The sequence below is a fragment of the Neovison vison genome, chromosome X, assembly GCF_020171115.1.
Source record: "Neovison vison isolate M4711 chromosome X, ASM_NN_V1, whole genome shotgun sequence".
In the NCBI taxonomy this organism is placed as follows: Eukaryota; Metazoa; Chordata; class Mammalia; order Carnivora; family Mustelidae; genus Neogale; species Neogale vison.
Genome location: NC_058105.1, coordinates 40,289,925 through 40,312,280, shown reverse-complemented (window position 1 = coordinate 40,312,280; position 22,356 = coordinate 40,289,925). Strand labels below are relative to the sequence as shown.

At 39.1% G+C, this 22,356-nt stretch overlaps 2 protein-coding genes across 6 annotated transcripts in view; one reads left to right on the top strand and one right to left on the bottom strand.

Annotated features, from left to right (window-relative positions):
* The window catches only part of NUP62CL (nucleoporin 62 C-terminal like), an 88,445-nt gene extending 68,429 nt beyond the window's left edge, over positions 1-20,016 (bottom strand). For 4 of the 5 annotated variants that reach the window (XM_044235345.1, XM_044235347.1, XM_044235348.1 and 1 more), the window contains exon 1: positions 19,796-20,016. The gene's annotated coding sequence lies outside the window, so the exon portion shown is untranslated. Of the gene's footprint in view, positions 1-19,017; positions 19,085-19,795 lie in introns of those variants that run through there. The other variant, XM_044235346.1, reaches the window with a different exon arrangement.
* Positions 20,017-20,178: 162 nt separating this feature from the next.
* DNAAF6 (dynein axonemal assembly factor 6) overlaps positions 20,179-22,356 on the top strand; it is a 38,050-nt gene continuing 35,872 nt past the window's right edge. The window contains exon 1 of the mRNA XM_044235244.1: positions 20,179-20,229. The gene's annotated coding sequence lies outside the window, so the exon portion shown is untranslated. The remainder of the gene's footprint in view (positions 20,230-22,356) is intronic.

Here is a 22,356-nt window from a genome sequence, read left to right as displayed (position 1 = left end):
TTCTCATATAACTTTATATCATAAATATATAATAAATAACTATATATTAGATGATATGTAAAAATATGCTATTATAACATAATTTGGGGTAACATAACACTTAAAACCTCAGGAGGGTGGTACCCTTGGGAACTTAAGATTAAATACAGCAAAGGAACTCATTAAGAAAACTAAAAGCTGAGGGGGAAGAGTCAGTATGGCAGAGAAGAAGCAGGCTGAGACGGCATCAGGAAGCAGGAGATCAGCTAGATAGCTTATCTAACCATTGCGAACACCTACATATCCAATGGGAAATCAAAGAGAAGAGCAACAATTCTAGAAACAGAAAATTGATCACTTTCTGAAAGGTAGGACCTATGGAGAAGTGAATCCAAAGTGATGGGAAGATAGACCATGGGGGAAGGGGCCAGTTCCCAGCAAGCGGGGGAGCAACGGATCACAAAATCAGGACGTTTAAAAGTCTGCTCCACAGAGGGACATTGCTCCAGAGGCAAAACCGGGATGAGGGAGGAAGCCCATGCGGGGTCAGTATAACCCCACATCCCGTGGAGTCACATAAGTACTGGGGGTGTCTGAGTGTCACAGAGCTTGTAGGTATTAGTGCGGGGAAGCCGGCTACAGCGACAAAGCTGAGGAGTGAGCTCTCAGCTCAGGGTTACCTTGAACCGGTCGCAGGCTGGGTGAGCTCAGAGCGTGGCCGGAGGCCATGGAGACGGAAGCGACCAGGCGCTTTTCTCCAAGTGTGACCGATTGAGCACTTTCTTTTTTTTTTTTTCTTTTTTTTTTTTAAAGATTTTATTTATTTATTTGTCAGAGAGAGAGGGAGAGAGAGTGAGCACAGGCAGGCAGAGAGAGAAGCAGGCTCCCTGCCGAGCAAGGAGCCCGATGTGGGACTCGATCCCAGGACGCTGGGATCATGACCTGAGCCGAAGGCAGCTCCGATTGAGCACTTTCTTACAAGCCCAACCAGAGGCCAGGGAGATGGCAGTGGTTGGGCACTTTCCTCTGAGGGCGCACTGAGGAGCAGGACCCCGAGCTCTTGGCTCCTCCGGGCCAGATATTAGGAGGCTGCCATCTTCATTCCCATCCTCTGGAACTCTACGGAAAGCGCTCAGGGAACAAAAGCTCCCGAAAGCAAACCCGAGCGGATTACTTAGCCCAGCCCCCACTAAGAGTGGTGCAATTCCACCTGGACAAAGACACTTGAGAATCACTACAACAGGCCCCTCCCCCAGAAGATCAACAAGAAACCCAGCTAAGACCAACTTTACTCACCAAGAAGAACAGCGGAATTCCAGAGGAGGAGAAAGAAAATCTTATCTAGAAAAATGACAAGGTGGAAAAACTCACGACCGAAAAAAGAACAAGAGCCAGTACCGAAGGCTGGGGACCTAATCAATACAGACATTGCTAATATGACAGATCTAGAGTTCAGAATGACGATTCTCAAGGTTCTAGCTGGGCTTGAAAAAGGCATCTCTCCGGAGAGATAAAAGCCCTTTCTGGAGAAATAAAGGAACGAAAATCTAACCAAGTTGAAATAAAAAAAAGCTATTAATGAGGTGCAGTCAAAAATGGAGGCTCTTACTGCTAGGATAAATGAGGCAGAAGAAAGAATTAGTGACATAGAAGACCAAATGACAGAGAATAAAGAAGCTGAGCAAAAGAGAGACAAACAAATACTAGACCACGAGGAGAGAATTCGAGAGATAAGTGACACCATAAGATGATACAACATTAGAATAATTGGGATTCCAGAAGAAGAAGAAAGAAAGAGGGGAGCAGAAGGTATATTGGAGAGAATTATTGTAGAGAATTTCCATAATATGGCAAAGGGAACAAACATCAAAATCCAGGAGATGCTAAGAATGCCCCTCAAAATCAATAAAAATAGGTCCACACCTAATCACCTGATAGTAAAATTTACAAGTCTTAGAGACAAAGAGAAAATCCTGAAAGCAGCCCGGGAAATGAAGTCTGTAACATACAAGGGTAAAAACATTAGATTGGCAGCAGACCTATCCACAGAGACTTGGCAGGCCAGAAAGAACTGGCATGATTATTCAGAGCACTAAACGAGAAAAACATGCAGCCAAGAATACTATATCCAGCTAGGCTATCATTGAAAATAGAAGAAGAGATAAAAAGCTTCCAGGACAAACAAAAACTGAAAGAATTTTCAAAAACCAAACTAGCTTTACAGGAAATATTGAAAGGGGTCCTCTAAGCAAAGAGAGACCCTAAAAGTAGTAGATCAGAAAGGAACAGAGACAATATACAGTAACAGTCACCTTACAGGCAATACAGTGGCACTAAATTCGTATCTCTCAATAGTTACCCTGAATGTTAATGGGCTAAATGCCCCAATCAAAAGACACAGGGTATCAGAATAGATAAAAAAACAAAACCCATCAATCAAGATACTCATTTTAGACCCGAAGACACCTCCAGATTTAAAGTGAGGGGGTGGAAAACAATGTACCATGCTAATGGACATCAGAAGAAAGCTGGGGTGGCAATCCTTACATCAGATCAATTAGATTTTAAGCCAAAGACTATAATAAGAGATGAGGAAGGACACTATATCATACTCAAAGGGTCTGTCCAACAAGAAGACCTAGCAATTTTAAATATCTATGCCCCTAACGTGGGAGCAGCCAACTATATAAACCAATTAATAACAAAATCAAAGAAATACATCAACAATAATACAATAATAGTAGGGGACTTTAATACTCCCCTCACTGAAATGTACAGATCATCTAAGCAAAAGATCAACAAGAAAATATAGGCCTTAAATGTCACACTGGACCAGATGGGCATCACAGATATATTCAGAACATTCCATCCCAAAGCAACAGAATATACATTCTTCTCTAGTGCACATGGAACATTCTCCAGAATAGATCACATCCTGGGTCATAAATCAGGTATCAACCAGTATCAAAAGATTGGGATCATTCCCTGCATATTTTCAGACCACAATGCTCTGAAGCTAGAACTCAATCACAAGAGGAAATTTGGAAAGAACACAAATACATGGAGACTAAACAGCATCCTTTTAAAGAATGAATGGGTCAACCAGGAAATTAAGTAAATTAAGGAAGAATTGAAAAAATTCATGGAAACAAATGATAATGAAAACACAACGGTTCAAAATCTGTGGGACACGACAAAGGCAGTCCTGAGAGGAAAATACATAGTGGTTTCTTAAGAAACAAGAAAGACCTCAAATACACAATCTAACCCTACACTTAAAGGAGAGGGAGAGAACAAAAAAGAAAACCTAAACCCAGCAGGAGAAGAGAAATAATAAAGATCAGAGCCGAAATCAATGAAATAGAAACTAAAAAAAACAAAAGAACAAATCAACGAAACTAGGAGCTGGTTCTTTGAAAGAATTAATAAGATTGACAAACCCCTGGCCAGACTTATCAAAAAGAAAAGATAATGGGCCCAAATAAAATCATGAATGAAAGAGGAAAGATCACAACTAACACTAAAGAAATACAATTATAAGAACATACTATGAGCAACTCGACACCAACAAATTCAACAATCTGGAAGAAATGGATACATTTCTAGAGACATATAAACTACCATAACTGAACCAGGAAGAAATAGAAAACTTGAACAGACCCATAACCAGTAAGGAGATTGAAACAGTCATTAAAAATCTCCAAACAAACAAAAGTCCAGGGCCAGACAACTTCCCAAGGGAATTCTACCAAACATTTAAAGAAGAATTAATTCCTATTCTCCTGAAACTGTTCCAAAAAACAGAAATGGAAGGAAAACTTCCAAACTCATTTTATGAGGCCAGCATCACTTTGATCCCCAAACCAGAAAAGGATCCCATCAAAAAAGAGAATTACAGACCAATATCCTTAATGAACACAGATGCGAAGATTCTCACCAAAATACTGACAAACAGGATCCAACAGTACATTAAAAGGATAATTCACCACGACCAAGTGGGATTTATTCCAGGGCTGTAAGGTTGGTTCAACATCCGCAAATCAATCAATGTGATATAATACATTAATAATAGAAAGAATAAGAACCATATGATACTCTCAATAGATGCTAAAAAGGCATTTGACAAAGTGCAGCATCCCTTCCTGATCAAAACTCTTCAAAGTGTAGGGATAGAGGGCATATACCTCAATATTATCAAAGCCATCTATGAAAAAACCACTGCAAATATCATTCTCAATGGAGAAAAACTGAAAGCTTTTCCGCTAAGGTCAGGAGCATGGCAAGGATGTCCATTATCACCACTGCTGTTCAACATAGTACTAGAAGTCCTAGCCTCAGCAATCAGACAACAAAAAGAAATTAAAGGCATCCAAATCAGCAAAGAAGAAGTCAAACTATCTCTCTTTGCAGATGATATGATACTATATGTGGAAAACCCAAAAGGCTCCACTCCAAAACTGCTAGGACTTGTACACGATTTCAGTAATTATGTTATTTAGCATATTTATGTTATTTAACATAACATAATTATGTTTATTTAAAAAATAAATTTAATTAAAAAAAGAAAACTAAAAGCCATTTAACTATGCTTTCAAGTCAGCTTTGCAAATATGTAAACTAGCAAAATTTTTCTTTCATTTTAGCATAATCAGTAACTAGATCTGGTTAACAATCTCCACCATTCTCTCCCCAGAACCACTGGTTTCTAGGAGTTGAATGTGATCCCCCATTGTCTCAGGGCTTCCACCCAAGCCACCCATTAGGCAAGTTTCGATCCTAGACATTTTGATATTAAGTGTGCATACAGGAACAACTCTGATGCTGCAACTGCCACCTGGCCAAGGGATTGTAAAACACCAATGACCATTCACACTCTTTTCAACTTCAGAGATGTTAAAATATGAAAAACTTTACCTCTTAAAATGGATGAAATATGGTATTTTGAGTAGTATTTGTGGCATGGATATAAGTGAACATCTACCCCAGGGTAATTCTGAAGGACAATATTTACCTTAATGGGTTAGTGGCATCACAATTCCAGACTTCAAGCTCTATTACAAAGCTGTCATCATCAAGACAGCATAGTTGCAACATGCTTATTTTTAAGCCATATATACATCTTAAATGTAAGCCCCAAATGGTCATTTCAAGTATAATCACTCGGTCCTAGAAGGCACAGGAAGAGAGGCACCTTGAGCAGAGAAGAGTTTTTGCTATATTTATTCTTACATTCCCAAGGGTACCACTCTCCCGAGGTTTTAAGTATTATGTTTTTATAACCTATATTATAATAATATATTACTATTACATGATACATAGTTATATGTATTATATATTTATGAAATATAATAATATGATAATATAAAAGTTGACAGAAAAATTGTTGTCAAGCCATGGTTGTGAGGCTGTAACAGAAATCGACACTTTGGGATTTAGGTATTGTCAATGTCACATTGCAGGCCAAAGGAGCCCTTTCTGGTAGGCAACAAAAGGTGGAATGTTTCTTCCTGTCCCCCTGCATTTTTGGACCTTCTATTCTTTTAGAAGTCATTTAAGAATCTTCCTGTTAAATGTAGCATGTACCTTTAAATCTTTCTTACCTAAAAAATTTGAGAAACAACAAAAAAGAGTCACATTTGCACTAAAAATGCATTTGTCACTAAGAATTTGGCATCATTTAGATCTTAAATCTTTCATATTTTTCATTTTTCAATCTATTTTCCTTAACCATTTTCTGACAAAGGTGTTTAAAAAGCCTCCATTTATTATTAGGGGTTGTCAATTTCTCCTTACAATCCCACTGCTTTTTGTTTTATGTATTTCAAGACCATGTTGTTACGGGCATAGATTTGTGTTTGATAGCCTCTTGGAATATTTTCTTCCTTTCATCAGTGTGAAATGTCTGTTTATTACCAAATTGCCTATAATCATATTTTGTCTGACATTAATGCTGCCTCCCAATTTTTCTTTTGGTTGGTATTTGCCTATTGTATCTTTCTCCATTCCTTTGTTTTCAACCTTTCTGAATCATTTTAAGTACAGTTTTTGTAAACAGCAAAGCTGAAAATTTTAATCTAAGAGTCTCTTAATGACTGACTTTATTTACATTGATTTTAACTATTTATATCCTTAGACTTATGTCTTTCATCTTATTTTATGTTTTTTATTTGCCACAATATACATCTTCTTTTTTTAGATTTTATTTTTTAATTTTTTTATAAACGTATAATATATTTTTATCCCCAGGGGTAGAGGTCTGTGAATCGCCAGGTTTACACACTTCACAGCACTCACCATAGCACATACCCTCCCCAATGTCCATAACCCCACCCCCTTCTCCCAACCCCCTCCTGCAGCAACCCTCAGTTTGTTTTGTGAGATTAAGAGTCACTTATGGTTTGTCTCCCTCCCAATCCCATCTTGTTTCACTTATTCTTCTCCTACCCCTTAACCCCCCATGTTGCATCTCCACTTCCTCATATCAGGAAGATCATATGGTAGTTGTCTTTCTCTGATTGACTTATTTCGCTACACATGATACCCTCTAGTTCCATCCACGTTGTCGCAAATGGCAAGATTTCGTTTCTTTTGATGGCTGCATAGTATTCCATTGTGTATATATACTGCATCTTCTTGATCCATTCATCTGTTGATGGACATTTAGGTTCTTTCCGTAGTTTGGCTATTGTAGACATTGCTGCTATAAACATTCGGGTGTACATGCCCCTTTGGATCACTACGTTTCTATCTTAGTTTAAATACCCAGTAGTGTAATTGCTGGGTCATAGGGTAGTTCTATTTTCAACATTTTGAGGAACCACCATGCTGTTTTCCAGAGTGGTTGCAACAGCTTGCATTCCCACCAACAGTGTAGGAGGGCTCCCCTTTCTCCGCATCCTCGCCAGCATCTGTCATTTCCTGACTTGTTAATTTTAGCCATCCTGACTGGTGTGAGGTGATATCTCATTGTGGTTTTGATTTGTATTTCCCTGATGCCGAGTGATGTGGAGCATTTTTTCATGTGTCTGTTGGCCATATGGATGTCTTCTTTGCAGAAATGTCTGTTCTGTCCTCTGCCCATTTCTTGATTGGATTATTTGTTCTGTGGGTGTTGAGTTTGCTAAGCTCTTTATAGATTTTGGATACTAGCCCTTTATCTGATATGTCGTTTGCAAATATCTTCTCCCATTCTGTCAGTTGTCCTTTGGTTTTGTTAACTGTTTCCTTTGCCATGCAAAAACTTTTGATCTTGATGAAATCCCAATAGTTCATTTTTGCCCTTGCTTCTGTTGTCTTTGGCAATGTTCCTAGGAAGAAGTGGCTGCGGTTGAGGTCGAAGAGGTTGCTGCCTGTGTTCTCCTCAAGGATTTTGATAGATTTCTTTCTCACATTGAGGTCCTTCATCCATTTTGAGTCTATTTTTGTGTATGGTGTAAGGAAATAGTCCAATTTCATTTTTCTGCATGTGGCTGTCCAATTTTCCCAGCACCATTTATTGAAGAGGCTGTCTTTTTTCCATTGGACAATTCTTCCTGCTTTGTCAAAAATTACTTGACATTAGAGTTGAGGGTCTATTTCTGGGCTGTCTATTCTGTTCCATTGATCTATTCGTCTGTTTTTGTGCCAGTACCATGCTGTCTTGATGATGACAGCTTTGTAATAGAGCTTGAAGTCTGGAATTGTGATGCTACCAACTTTGGCTTTCTTTTTCAATATTCCTCTGGCTATTCGAGGTCTTTTCTGGTTCCATATAAATTTTAGGATTATTTGTTCTATTTCTTTGAAAAAAAATGGATGGGATTTTAATAGGGACTGCATTAAATGTGTAGATTGTTTTTAGGTAGAATAGACGTTTTAACAATATTTGTTCTTCCAATTCAGGAGCATGGAACATTATCCCATTTCTCTGTGTCTTCCTCAATTTCTTTGATGAGTACTTTATAGTTTTCTGAGTATAGATTCTTTGCCTCTTTGGTTAGGTTTATTCCTAGGTATCTTATGGTTTTGGGTGCAATTTATAAATAGGACTGACTCCTTAATTTCTCTTTCTTCTGTCTTGTTATTAGTGTAAAGAAATGCAACTGATTTCTGTGCATTGACTTTATATTCTGACACAGATTTTGACACTAGCCCTTTTTTTTTTAAAGTAAAGAAAAGGGTGGAATTTAATCTTTATTTACAGGACACTGCAAGAGAGGAGAGTCCACATAGAAATAAGAAACCCACTGGCAGGAGGAGCTTCATACAGTTTTTACAGTTTGGAACTGGTCAAGTAGAGTTTTGTTGTAAAAAGTGCTACAATAACAAAACACATTTAAAAAGAGTTCTTAGTAGAGGACACTAGCCCTTTTTAGGAAGAAGTTGCTGTGGTTGAGGTCAAAGAGGTTGCTGCCTGTGTTCCTCAAGGATTTTGATGGATTCCTTTCTCACATGGAGGTCCTTCACAATATACATCTTTTATCTTTGTTTATATACTTGGATTCATGGAATTTTCATTATTCCTTTTATTTCTCCCATGCTTGGAAACTGCATATTCTATTAATTTGTATGTTTTTTTAAATTCTTCCTTTTAACATACAGACTTAAACTCATGTTTTTCTAACAGTATGAAAGTAATCCATATTCTCTATCCTTTTTAACAGGATCTTCGCACACTTTAGCTTCCCTGTGTATATCACTGCTTTATTAAAAAATGTAAAACAAGTCTGTACTCCCTATATATTGATATGAGTGGAGATAGCTGTCTCCGTCATTGATGAGTTCCTCTAGCCAACCTCTATTTCTCTTCATCCACACTGCCTGATGATAGGAGCTTAAAGTTGACAAAACTACAGCTGCTTCTGTTGAGCCCAGCTCACAGTTCTATCTTGGATGCCTTAAACTCAAGCACACATGTTCAAAGAAAGAAATACCAAATGGTAAAGGATTTCTTCAGAAAACCCACTAGGCCCAAAGAAATCATCAGAGCTCACTGAAAAGGTTTGTAGAAATGGGCAGATGCTCCCTGCCAGACAGTCCAACCTCAATGGGACTTACTCAATTAACTCAACAGCCGGATGGGAAGAAAACCATTCAATGAGTACTGTTGCCCATCAGATTGTACTAGTTACTTAAACACACTGGAGCCTCAGTTTGCAGACCTTGACAATTCTGGCAGTTCCATTAAATGAGTAACCAAAATGTTTTTTAACAATAAGTTTATAAAGGGCCCTCCACCTATATTACCTGATTTAATGTAAAGTGCTATATGAAAGCTTTCCAATGTATAATGTTGGGGTTCTCCTTGCTGTCAGTGAAGGATCAGCAAATCAGAGATACCATACTCTCATAGCTAGCCCAGAGAGTGAACATAAACTGGATTTCAACTTAGAATTCAAAAAAATTACCACATATCTATCTAACTTATTGGCATAAAGATTACTTTCTCTTTATACAACCTGTCATCATTTATTGTACCTAGGAGCGTTCTGGGTAGTAGAAGAACTGAATGGGGATCAACAAATATGGTAGGTTATTTCAGGACACATCCTTTACCACTTAAGTTCTTGAATCTCTTAAGTAATATGAAGGGGAAAAAGATAAAAGCATTTATTGAATCTGAAACTCCTTATATTCTAATTACCCACAGCAAATCATAAAGTTATTTTGATCTCCATTCTATAGCTGAGGAAACCGAGTCTCTGAAATATTAATACACTTCCCCAAGGCCAAGCAACTAGTCAGTGAAGGAAATGGACACAAAACTTCCATTTTAATATTAGTGTAAGCAACACATTATTAGAGAAGTCTGCATCTCAAACACAGTAATTTCAAACCAAAGTAATTTCAAACCAGAACACCTGAAATAAACTATTTCAGCACAAATGTTTAGAGGCTTCTGTCTTATAAAATATAAATGATTTGGGGGGATCATTCATGCCATTATTCCCTGATACTACTTGAAAAAATGATGTTAAAGCAGTGACTAGCATAGCAGCTCAGCCATGTAATTTGTTTTGTTTTTTTAAATTTTATTTATTCATTTAACAGAGAGAGAGACAGTGAGAGAGGGAACACAAGCAGGGGGAGTAGGAGAGGGAGAAGCAGGCTTTCCGCTGAGCAGGGAGCCCCAGGACCCAGGGATCATGATCCCAGGACTCCAGGATCATAACCCAAGCCAAAGGCAGATGCTTAACTGCTGAGCCATCCAGGTGCCCCAAGCCATGTAATTTGTTAAAAATGTTTCCTACCTTCTCAGAAGCAAATAGACTATTCTTCCTTGCTGGCCACATTCCCCCTAAATGGCCTGGGTACTTGACAACCATGGCATTCCACTAATTCACTTCACCTTCTCAAGAACATCATGACTAAAGGAACTCACATGATAGTCATGTTACAAAGCCGTCCCTATAAATAGCAACTTCTGATAATACATATGACTCTTTAACATATCATTAATTACCAAAATAAGGAGAGGTAGAAAAACAAAGGGAAAGTACAAATGCACTGAAGAAACCCCTTGTTTCACCAAGAAAGCCTCCCAGAAAGTAGAAAAATGTAAGCCTCAAAGTACAGTAGAGTCCTTATTTGCCACTGATAGCTATGGATGCCAACTCTAGAAGTAGAAACTGAGTTACTAATGTTTTATTCTGAATGTTTGGGTCCCCAGAAAAGAAATGGATAGGGAGATGTGAAATTAGCCCATTTTTAGGGAAATAGGAAGGGAGCAAACTTGTAATGATGATTGTTTTATTTTATGCCTCAATAAAATACAGGGCTACTGAAAATGGTATATTAGTTGTGAGTTCATATTAAACACTGTAAGCAGTATAATTCACCAATTATCTTTCACATTAAGTGCTTTTCCCCCCTTCATCCAGTAACATATAAAGCTATGTCAGAATCTTATTTTAAGAGCTAGAAAAAGGGTTTTTTTTAATTCCAAAAAGAATAGATAAAATAAAATAAATTTTAAAAATTCCAAAATTAAGACCAACTTGCCAAATATTAAAAGTGTGACATGGTGGAAGACTCTAAATTGCCATGAAACAGGTCTCAATTCTCAGTGAATGCCTACAGGAGTTACAAAACTGGAAAAGGGAAGACACCGGGGGTGGGGGACCAAAGGGGAGGGTGTGTGGAAGGACTAAAGAGACAAGAATCTTCGAAGTCCTGAGAGGGACATAAGAGTGAGCAGGAAGTGGGGGGGTGTGTGCAGGAGGAGGACTCACAAGAGGGCAGGCGTGGAAGGCAGAGACCCAAAGAGAAGGCATGGCTATTGGAAAACTAGGCATCTGGGCAGAGGGACCCAAGAGGGCAGAGCACCGAGTGGGGTGGGGGGATTTGAGGAAGGGGGAAAGAACAGGGTTATGGGGAAGATGGAGGAGAAAGAGAAGAGAGTGAAACACTTGAGAGAGCTAGTAAAAAACAAAAAACTGCAAGAGATTATGCTGAGTGAAATCAGTCAAGCAGAGAGAGTCAATTATCATATGGTTTCACTCATTTGTGGAGCATAACCAATAGCATGGAGGACAAGGGGCGTTAGAGAGGAGTAGGGAATTTGGGTAAATTGGAAGGGGAGGTGAACCATGAGAGACTATGGACTCTGAAAAACAGTCTGAGGGGTTTGAAGTGGCGGGGGGGTGGGAGGTTGGGGTACCAGGTGGTGGGTATTATAGAGGGCACAGCTTGCATGGAGCACTGGGTGTGGTGAAAAAATAATGAATACTGTTTTTCTGAAAATAAATAAATTGGGAAAAAAAATCTTTAAAAAAACAAAAAACAAAAAACAAAAAACAAAAACACACACAAAAAAACAGAGGAATGGCATTCAAATGCAAAAAAAAACCCCACAAAGAACCCAGCCTCAAAGGCATACCCATTTCCCCAAAACAGTGGAGAAGTAGAGCAAAACAAACAAAGAAACAAAAAAACCCATAGACTTTTGAAGCACAGTATGCATAAAAACCTCATACAAGCCTGCAAGTAATAGCAGTCATTGAAAAATTTCAAAAACGATCATTTTACAATGAAGAGATTTGGATAAGATAACTTAATTAAAATTCATTTTTTTAAAGATTTTATTTATTATTTAACAGTGCAAGAGAGAACACAAGGAGGGGGAGCCACTGGCAGAGGGAGAGAAAGAAGCAGGCTCCAGCTGAGCAGAGAGTCCCATGAAGGGCTGGATCCTACAACCCCTGGACCATGACCTGAGCCAAAAGCATATGTTTAACCAACTAAACCACCCAGGCATCCCAATTAAAGTTCCTTTTTAAGAATAAAATCTATCTATGGAAGACCCACAGCAAATATCATCCTCAATGGGAAAAAGCTTGCAGCATTCCCATTGAGATCAGGAACAAGACAAGGATGCCCACTTTCACCACTCTTGTTCAACATAGTATTAGAAGTCACAGCAATAGCAATCAAACAACAAAGAGAAATAAAAGGTATCCAAATTGGCAACGAAGAAGTCAAACTCTATTCACAGATGACATGATTCTTTATATGGAAAACCCAAAAGACTCCACCCACAAACTACTAAAACTCATATAGCAATTCAGTAACGTGGCAGGATACAAAGTCAATGTACAGAAATCAGCGGCTTTCTTATACACTAACAATAAAAATACAGAAAGGGAAATTAGAGAATCGATTCCATTTACTATAGCACCAAGAACCATAAGATACCTGGGAATAAACCTAACCAAAGAGGTAAAGGATCTGTACTTGAGGAACTACAGAACACTCATGAAAGAAATGGAAGAAGACACAAAAAAGATGGAAGACCATTCCATGCTCTTGGATCGGAAGAATAAACATTGTTAAAATGTCTATACTGCCTAGAGCAATCTACTTTTAATGCCATTCCAATCAAAATTCCACCGGTATTCTTCAAAGAGCTGGAGCAAATAATCCAAAAATTTGTATGGAATCAGAAGAAACCCCGAACCGCTAAGGAAATGTTGAAAAACAAAAATAAAACTGGGGGCATCACATTACCTGATCTCAAGCTTTATTACAAAGCTGTGGTCACCAAGACAGCATGGTACTGGCATAAAAACAGACACATAGACCAGTGGAACAGAGTAGAGAGCCCAGATATGGACCCTCCACTCTATGGTCAATTAATCTTCGACGAAACAGGAAAAAATATACAGTGGAAAAAAGACAGTCTCTTCAATAAATGGTGCTGGAAAACTGGACAGCTATATGTAGAAGAATGAAACTCGACCATTCTCTTACACCATACACAAAGATAAACTCAAAATGGATAAAAGACCTCAACGTGAGACAGGAATCCATCAGAATCCTAGAGGAGAACATAGGCAGTAATCTCTTCGATATCAGCTACAGCAACTTCTTTCAAGGTATGTCTCCAAAGGCAATGGAAACAAAAGCCAAAATAAACTTTTGGGACTTCATCAAAATCAAAAGCTTCTGCACAGCAAAGGAAACAGTCAAAAAAACAAAGAGGCAAACCCATGGAATGGGAGAAGATATTTGCAAATGACAGTACAGACAAAAGGTTGATATCCAGGATCTATAATGAACTCCTCAAACTCAACACACACAAAACAGGCAATCATGTCAAAAAATGGGCAGAAGATATGAACAGACACTTCTCCAATCAAGACATACAAATGGCTATCAGACACATGAAAAAATGTTCATCATCACTAGCCCTCAGGGAGATTCAAATTAAAACCACATTGAGATATCACCTTATACCAGTTAGAATGGCCAAAATTAACCAGACAGGAAACAACATGTGTTGGAGGGGATGTGGAGAAAGGGGAACCCTCTTACACTGTTGGTGGGATTGCAAGTTGGTGCAGCCTCTTTGGAGAACAGTGTGGAGATTCCTCAAGAAATTAAAAATAGAACTTCCCTATGACCCTGCAATTGTACTCCTGGGTATTTACCCCAAAGATACAGATGTTGTGAAAAGAAGGGCCACCTGTACCCCAATGTTTATAGCAGCAATGGCCACGGTCGCCAAACTATGGAAAGAACCAAGATGCCCTTCAACAGACAAATGGATAAGGGAAATGTGGTCCATACACACTATGGAGTATTATGCCTCCATCAGAAAGGATGAATACCCAACTTTTGTAGCAACATGGATGGGACTGGAAGAGATTATGCTGAGTGAAATAAGTCAAGCAGAGAGAGTCAATTATCATATGGTCTCACTTATTTGTGGAGCATAACAAATAGCATGGAGGACATGGGGAGATAGAGAGGAGAAGGGAGTTGGGGGAAATTGGAAGGGGAGGTGAATCATGAGAGACTACGGACTCTGAAAAACAATCTGAGGGTTTTGAAGTGGCAGGGGGCATGGGAGGTTGGGGTACCAGGTGGTGGGTATTATAGAGGGCACGGATTGCATGGAGCACTGGGTGTGGTGAAAAAATAATGAATACTGTTATGCTGAAAATAAATAAATTAATTTTAAAAAAAAGTAAAACTCACTTCTCTCAGTGCTTGACTCCACAAAAATAAAGGCCATCAAGTATATGCCTTTGAAAAATAAGCATAATTCTTAGGTTTGTCATTTATGATTGTGGTAAAATATACATAATGTAAAATTTACCATTTTAACTATTTTAAGCATACAGGTCAGTGACATTAAGTAAGCTCACAATGTTGTTCGACTATCACCACTATCCATTTATGAAACCTTCTCAGTGCCAGAGTTGGGCAGTGAAAAATAATTCCCCTTTCCCCACATTCACTTTATTTTTTTGTCTCTATGAGCTTGTCTATTCTGGGAACTTCATATTAGGACCATATAGTATTTGTATGGATTATGAGTATTTGTATACTTCAAACAACCTAAATGTCCAACAACAATAAGGGAATAGAGATTTTTTAAAGTTGCATAGTTACATGATGGAATACAGCAATAAAAGATACTTTATCTTTATCTATATTTAGCAATTTGGATAAATCTCAAAAACAATGGTGACCCAAAAAAGTTGCAGAAGAGTAAGTAAGTTGAGAAGACAAGTGTGGAACACGTTGATGGAAATGTTAAAGGCATACAAAAGAACAGATTATAAATCAGGGGCGCCTGGGTGGCTCAGTTGGTGAAGCATCTACCTTCAGCTCTCTCTCAAATAAATAAATAAAATGTCTTTTTTTTAAAAGAACAGATTACAAATCATTTATGGCCATCTATATTTGAACACATTTAACATAGATTGGGAAAATAGACAACAACTTCAGAAGGACAATTATCTCTGGGATGGAAAGAAATGAGACTGGGAAGGGGTACAAAGAGTTAACTATATAATGTTTTAGTTCTTTAAAAAAACAATACCAAAAGAAAATACGGCAAAATGTTAACAAACATTAAATCTTTGGTAGGTACGTGGATGATGGTGTAGAATAGTCTCTGTACTTTTGTCTGAAATACTTTATAATTTTGGAAAGGACTAGTTAGTGTTTAGAGTGACAGAAAATAAGACAATATGTGCACTTTGAGAAGGGAGATGTGCTAATAAAGGCCAATTATAGCTTTTATTCTCCCAGTCAACTTAATTGGCTCCTTTATAAAAAAAATTTATAATTACAAATGAATACACACTCATCATCTTTGGAAAAGATATCCATAAAGAAAGCTAATCAGAATGAGTGTTTTTATAGCACTTGAATCTGCTTGAATCTGCTACGATTCATACATCTTTTAAAGTAAATCATTTGAAAATTATTTAAAATGTCTATACTTATTAAATATATTTATAAAGATAAAAATGTCTATACCTATTACACAAAAAATACATTCAGTCTAATTCATAATCACAATAGATATCATGGTTGATCACTGCTGCTCTAGCAACAGAAACCTAGATGGGTAAATTCATACATCTAACTAGAGCCAAAACTTGCATCTCAGGTCCAGATCCCTGGCCTTCCTGTAAGGATTCCTCTTGAATTTCATGGAAGGTAGAAGTTATATAAATGATTTTAAATAATTCAAACTTTAGGGGCACCTAAGTGGCTCAGTGGGTTAAGCCTCTGCCTTGGGCTCAGGTCATCATCTCAGGGTCCTGGGATCGAGTCCTGCATCAGGCTCTCTGCTAGGCAGGGAGCCTGCTTCCTCCTCTCTCTCTCTCTCTCTCTCTGCCTGCCTCTCTTCCTACTTGTGATCTCTGTCAAATAAATTAATAAAATCTTTAAAAAAAATAACTCAAACTTTACAGCATTATTGATAACATGGAATTACCCTAAATAAATCTTCTGTTGTTGGATTAGTTAGGCTGAGTGAATCATGGCCATCTCACTCTATGGAACATTAGGAGGCTATTACTAATAAAAATTTGAAAACTATCAATCACATAGAAAAAATTCCCAGAACAGTATTAAATAAAAGGAACAAAACTTATATAAGAAAATATTAAGATAATTCAAACATATGGGTACATATGGGGTGCCTGGGTGGCTCAGTCAGTTAAGCATCTGTTCTCTTTTGGCTCAGGTCATGATCCCATAGTCCTGGGATCAAGCCTAAGTGGGCAGGCTCCCTGATCAGTAGGGAGTAGGTTTCTCCATCTCCCTCTGCAGCTCCCCCTGCTTGTGCTCTCTCACTCCTTCACTCTCTCTCTCAAATAAATAAATAAAATATTTTTTATGTAATGTCTTTTAGTGCTGGCTTAATGAATTACTTAACTAGTGTTTTAAGACAGTTCTATATATTATAGAAGTATTAGGTAAACTAAATCCCTTTTTCATAGCTATAACCCACAAAAACTTTTAGGTGTATTTTTTACTTTTTAGATCTCTCAAGTTTCATTTCATTAAAGCCTGTCAAAGCCCGAAATTCTGTAGACTCTGCAAGTCAGAGAAGCTCTCTTCCTGTTTCAACTTCTGCCTCTAGATCTGACCTGCTATCAAGATTAGACTTCAAGAAATAAAAAAAAAAGAATATTAGACTTCATTAAGTGAGTTCTATCTCTGAAATCCATTTACTGACAATGTGATCCTGGGCTAATCACTGAAACGCTGTAATGTTTGTATTCTTCTATCTCTAAGTTTCTGTATTTACAAAATTCTCCATGGAAGTCAAGTACTCTAAGATTCATCTCAGATCCAGGGCTCATTCCCTACTTTCCTACCTCCTAAACCCTGGGAAAAACAGCATTTAACATCAATTGCATCTTGCTAGGGGCAGGCCAAACCTTGAAGAGGGAACTGTATCCCCAAAGATAAATAGCATTTGTTTCCCAAGAAGTAAACTATTATTTACCAAATACTTGAATATCTGGCACTGTACCAAGCACTTCAAATATGTTATATGACCCACCTTCCCAACCACAGACACAGAACCAATTCATGGATCCAGGGAAATCTGTATATGCAATTTAGAGGCCAAGGGTAGGCTGCCCCAAGATGAGCCACTTTGGCATGAAGACTATGCTGAGCTGAAAACAAAGTCCAAAGACTCAGGAAGAAACTGACCTTACCCCCCCCCACCCCACCCACCCACCCCCCCACCCCCCCCACCCCCCCCCCCCCCCCCCCCCCCCCCGCCTCGACCACAACAGCCTAAAAGATTTTAGATAAAGGACCTGCTCCAGCAAGAGAGTTATCACCACAGATTAACATTTGAATATGAACTAGGTATTGTAGACAGGAAGGAACCTAGCAAAACCTGTTTGATTAAAGTCCTCTCTAAGTCCTACAGTTTCTAAACGGTGCAGCAAACCTTTGTTTACCAAACATATATCCCTTTTCATCTTCTTGTGAGCTGTGTTCCTTTCCTTTGAAATCCCAGACCCCATTTTCTCCTTAGTTCTGGATGACTTTTATACCTCATTTTGCCTGTCTGAAATTTCATGTCTGTAGATTCCCCATATGTACAAAATTAAATTTCATTTTCTCCTCTTAATCTGTCTCATGTCAATTTAAGTCTTAGTCCAGATAGAAGAATCTTGAGGGACAGAGAAAATTTTTCTTCCTCCCCCAAAGTGACAAACATCCTATGTGATTCCTAAATACATACAAGTTTGAAAACCAAAACTGGAAGGCCAGTGTTTTTCAAACTGTGAATAAGAATTCATTAGTGGATTATGGCTACATTAAAAATATATACATAATAGAGACTGCCAGAGTGAACTGCATGTAGTAAGCATTGTTTTTGTGAAATGGCTGTCAATTATATATTGTATACGTATATACTTGGCAACAATATAAAATTTATTTCTTACTGTAGTCACAGAAAAAAGGTCTGAAAAGTACTAGCTAGGCATTACTGACTTAGGATAATGCACAATGAGGCAGAACAGTAATAAAAAAAAATCAAGAAAGAGCATAGTGGGCGCCTGGGTGGCTCAGATGGTTAAGCCTTTGCCTTTGGCTTTGGTCCTGGTCCCGCAGACCTGGATCAAACCCCGCATGAAGCCCCGCATGGAGCCTGCACGGAGCCCTGTCTCTGATCCCTGCGCAGCGGGAAGCCTGCTTCTCCCTCTACTTCTACTGCTCCCCCTGCTTGTGCTCTCTAGCTCTGTCAAATGAATAAATAAATAAAATCTTCAAAGAAAGAAAGAGAATAGCATATAGAAAAGTTCCACAAATTTCTAGAGAAATAGAAAAACTTAAAACACTTAAACCCTAATCATCTATAGTCATAAGGGATATTGTGGTATAATTAATTTGGCCAAAAAGCCAGTAACTTTACTTCTAGGCAATAACTTAAATATTTCTTTTGTTTGCTGTGGTAATAACAAGTAGAATGGACAAATTATTCAAGCTTGACCGTCGCTTCACCAGAAAAGGTGGAAGCTAGAAAAACATGACAGCCAAAAGAAGGACAGCACTTTAGTTAACTCATTAATCGAATTCCAATCCGTGAATAATCAAAAGTAACCATCCATTAAAGCCATCCTATCTCTCTTTGCTTACAACACTCAAATAATGAATTAGGGGCTCCACTATCCAACAAAACTAATCACTTCTGAAAACTCCAAATGCTTATTAAGCCATCTCCCTTTTCCCTCCTTTTGTTTAAAACCAAACCATGGAATTCACGGGAAACCAGTGTCACAACTGTACCTCTACGTGAAGTGAAGACACTCAGATTGACAAGCAGTGGCAAGCCGGCAGCGCATCAGCGTTTCTCCACTCTAAGGCGGGAAAAGAAGGGCACTAGGTCCTCTATGTTACTGGGAGTGGGCTGTAGGTCTGGCGGCTGCAGGGATGCTCCCCCCAAGGGTTTGGGCCCAGAAGTCTTGCCCACCGCAGAGAAAAAGAAGTGAGATCCCACCCTACACACACACACACAAACACTGAGCCGTGGAAAAGAAGCGCGACCCCACCTTACACACAAACACACCCCTCACGCGAGCACGCGCGCGTGCACACACACACACACACACGTTGAGCCAAGAAAAGCACGATCCCACCACTCGCGCGAGCGCGCGCGCGCGCACACACACACACACACACACACACACACACAAACACACACGACGAGCTAAGGAAAAGCGCGATACTAACCTACCCTACACGCCCCCTCCCCCCACACACAAGCTGGGCTGAGGAAAAGAAGCACCATACCGCCTTAACTGCGCGCGTGGGTATAAAAAGACACACACGCTGAGCCGGGAAGGAATCACACAAAACGTGTCTCTGTCGCGGGGTGGGGAGGGGGCGTGGGGAGCGCGTGCAGAGCTACAGCAAAACCTCAATCCCCTAGCCACCGAGCCTATCCTTCCATCCCGGTTGTCCCAGGTCCACGGGAGGAATTGTCCGGTTTGGAATTCACGTGAGGGAAAAGCGTAATGAGCGAGCCTGCAGAGGACTGGGACAAACGAAATCCCCACAAACTTACCTTGGTGCCTGCCGCTGCCTCCGCCGCTTGCAGTCACAGACCCAAAGTAAATGGATAGGACCTCCAAGACTGTCTTGCAGCCAGAGAGGCGGGCCTCGGCCTAATCCGAGCAGGAAAAGAAAAAAAAAAAAAAACCGTCCTCCACAGCGGACTGGGTACTGCTGGAGTGACGCTAACTGAGTCAGACACTTAACTGGGGTCCACCTAGTTAACTAGAGAGGGCGGCCATTGACCCTGACTGGCACGCGATCGGATTGGTTGATTCTGGGGCTGTTTCAAAGGAAACTCTTCTGTGATTGGCCAGGAAAGTCAAGCGGGAACCCGGAGGTGGTGGGTGGAGGGGGCAACAAAACTGTTACCTAGGCAACAGAGAGACGCAGCGCTCTCAGCTGTCTATTTTCGGAGCCCAGCCAGCGACCCGAAAACTGACCCAGGTGAGGAAACCTGAACCTTAGAAAGGGGAAAGAAAGGGTCCCCAAATGCCCTGGCTATCGGGAAAACTAGGGTGAACTCTAGAGTAGTTACGACTCTGAAAGCTACCCCAAAAAAGCCACAAGTCGCAAAGAGTACAGACCTTTTCCCTAAGTTTTCCTTCCCTGGACACTAGTAGCAGGAGGCAGCTATAACAAAACTCACTCTATGCAGGATGTGAGAGATGGGTCAATTTTACCATGCCGGGAATAAATGCTGTTTGACCGTCTAAAGGCCAAAATGAACACACGAAGGCTTCACAATGCCTGTGTCAACTCACAGACACTTACGGTTTTAACATTAATTTGAGAGTGAAAACTGTCTCCTTATAGGTAGATCTGGGCGCTCCAAGGCACCCACTGTTCCTTTTGTTTTACACGTACAGGCATGATCTACCCAGAGTGCCTTGGCTGGGATATAGATATAGATATAGATATAGATATAGATATAGATAGATATCTACGTAGATATACGTATATATATCTACGTAGATATGTACATATATGTCTATCTATGTAGATAGATATCTACATAGATATTTATTTTTTAAGGGGTATAACGTTGTTCAAACTGAAAAAAAAATGGCCGGTGCCACTTTCTGCGTGGACAATATCCTGTGTGCCAGAATGTGAACACTGTGGCCTGAGGGTTCCAACGGCCGTTGGTCAGATCCGTTGAGGATGGAGAAGCAGTCAGACTATGCTTGAGTGGGCTAAAGCGTCGTGTGCAAAGACTACTTGTACTTAACCTCAGCGAGGCTGCTACTCACCAACAGTTGATCAGAGATTGAGTATTCTATGTCGTGGGACTATACCTGTTAAAAGGTAAGAAACAGTGTCAAAAAAATAAAATCTGTGTATGAGGAGAGAACAGAATTTGATCAGAGAGTTAGGGATCATTTCTTCTCAGAGCTTCCTATTGTGACAAGAATTCAGAACAGAGACTGTTTCCCAAAGAAATTAAACAAACAAGCCTTTTGACTTAGGGAGAAAATTTCAAAGTACTGAAGGAAAATTTGCTGTCTCAGCTCCTTTTTAGATAGGGGCGGAATATGAGAATGTGAGAAAGATTACTGCCAAGTGTATTAAGTCTGTCTAAAATGAAGAATAATAGAGGAAGTATTAAATCAAAAGAAGGTCATATATGAAATATTCCAGGTATTTCCAAAAATCATCTTCTATTGAATACATTTTAAATTTGTAAGAAAACCCTGTTAAGTCCTCATAGTTACTTAAGATTTGGTACATTTTATGACATTTCTAAAAAAGGCAATCATTCTTCATATTATAAAGAAAAAGTCAAAATGAATTATTTTTACTAATCATTGATGTGCATAGATGTCAAAAATGTAAAAAAAAAAATAGCCAGTATACTGTAATTTAATTCAGACATAGGCAGAGATGCTAAACAGCATCTCTGTTTTCAGAAGAAAACTTTTGTGTTTTCAGAAGATTTTAATACAGGAATTGCCAAATAAGAACTATGTAAATAAAGTTGCAGAAGAAATGCCAAATATACTTAAGAGAGTAAATCAATTTTGAATAATTTGAAATCATCCAGCTGTAAACAGTGCTTTACATAGGGGTATGTGTTTACCTATCAAACAAGTTCCCAAAGGATATTATATGGCAATTCTTTATGACCCTGGTTTTATTTACTATATATACTTGAATTAATAAAATATTTCCTTTTGAATAGTCTGTAATTCAGGGTTTTCACTAATTTCACCTAGATTTTCTCCAATTAGTTCAAGTCAAAGAGCCATACCTACAGACACTGTGGGTGGAAGCAAATGAAAAAGAAGGCACAACCCCAGCCCTCATAACCAGAGTCTGACTTAATCTCTGATGCTGTTTCAGCGCCAGGGGTCTGGACTCATACTGGTTGAGCTTGCTTAGTCCCTAACTGGTTTCTCTGTTTCCGTAATGAGCTGTTTCTGAAGTGTCTGTCTTTTTAGCTTTTTGTGGCTGGTATGAAGAGAGATTCTCCCAATCACACCTTTATGTATGAAGGCTGTAAGGATTGAAGTTGATGTGGGCAAATCATAAGCTCTATCTGGAAAATGTTGCCTTTGGAATTTGCCTAGCAAA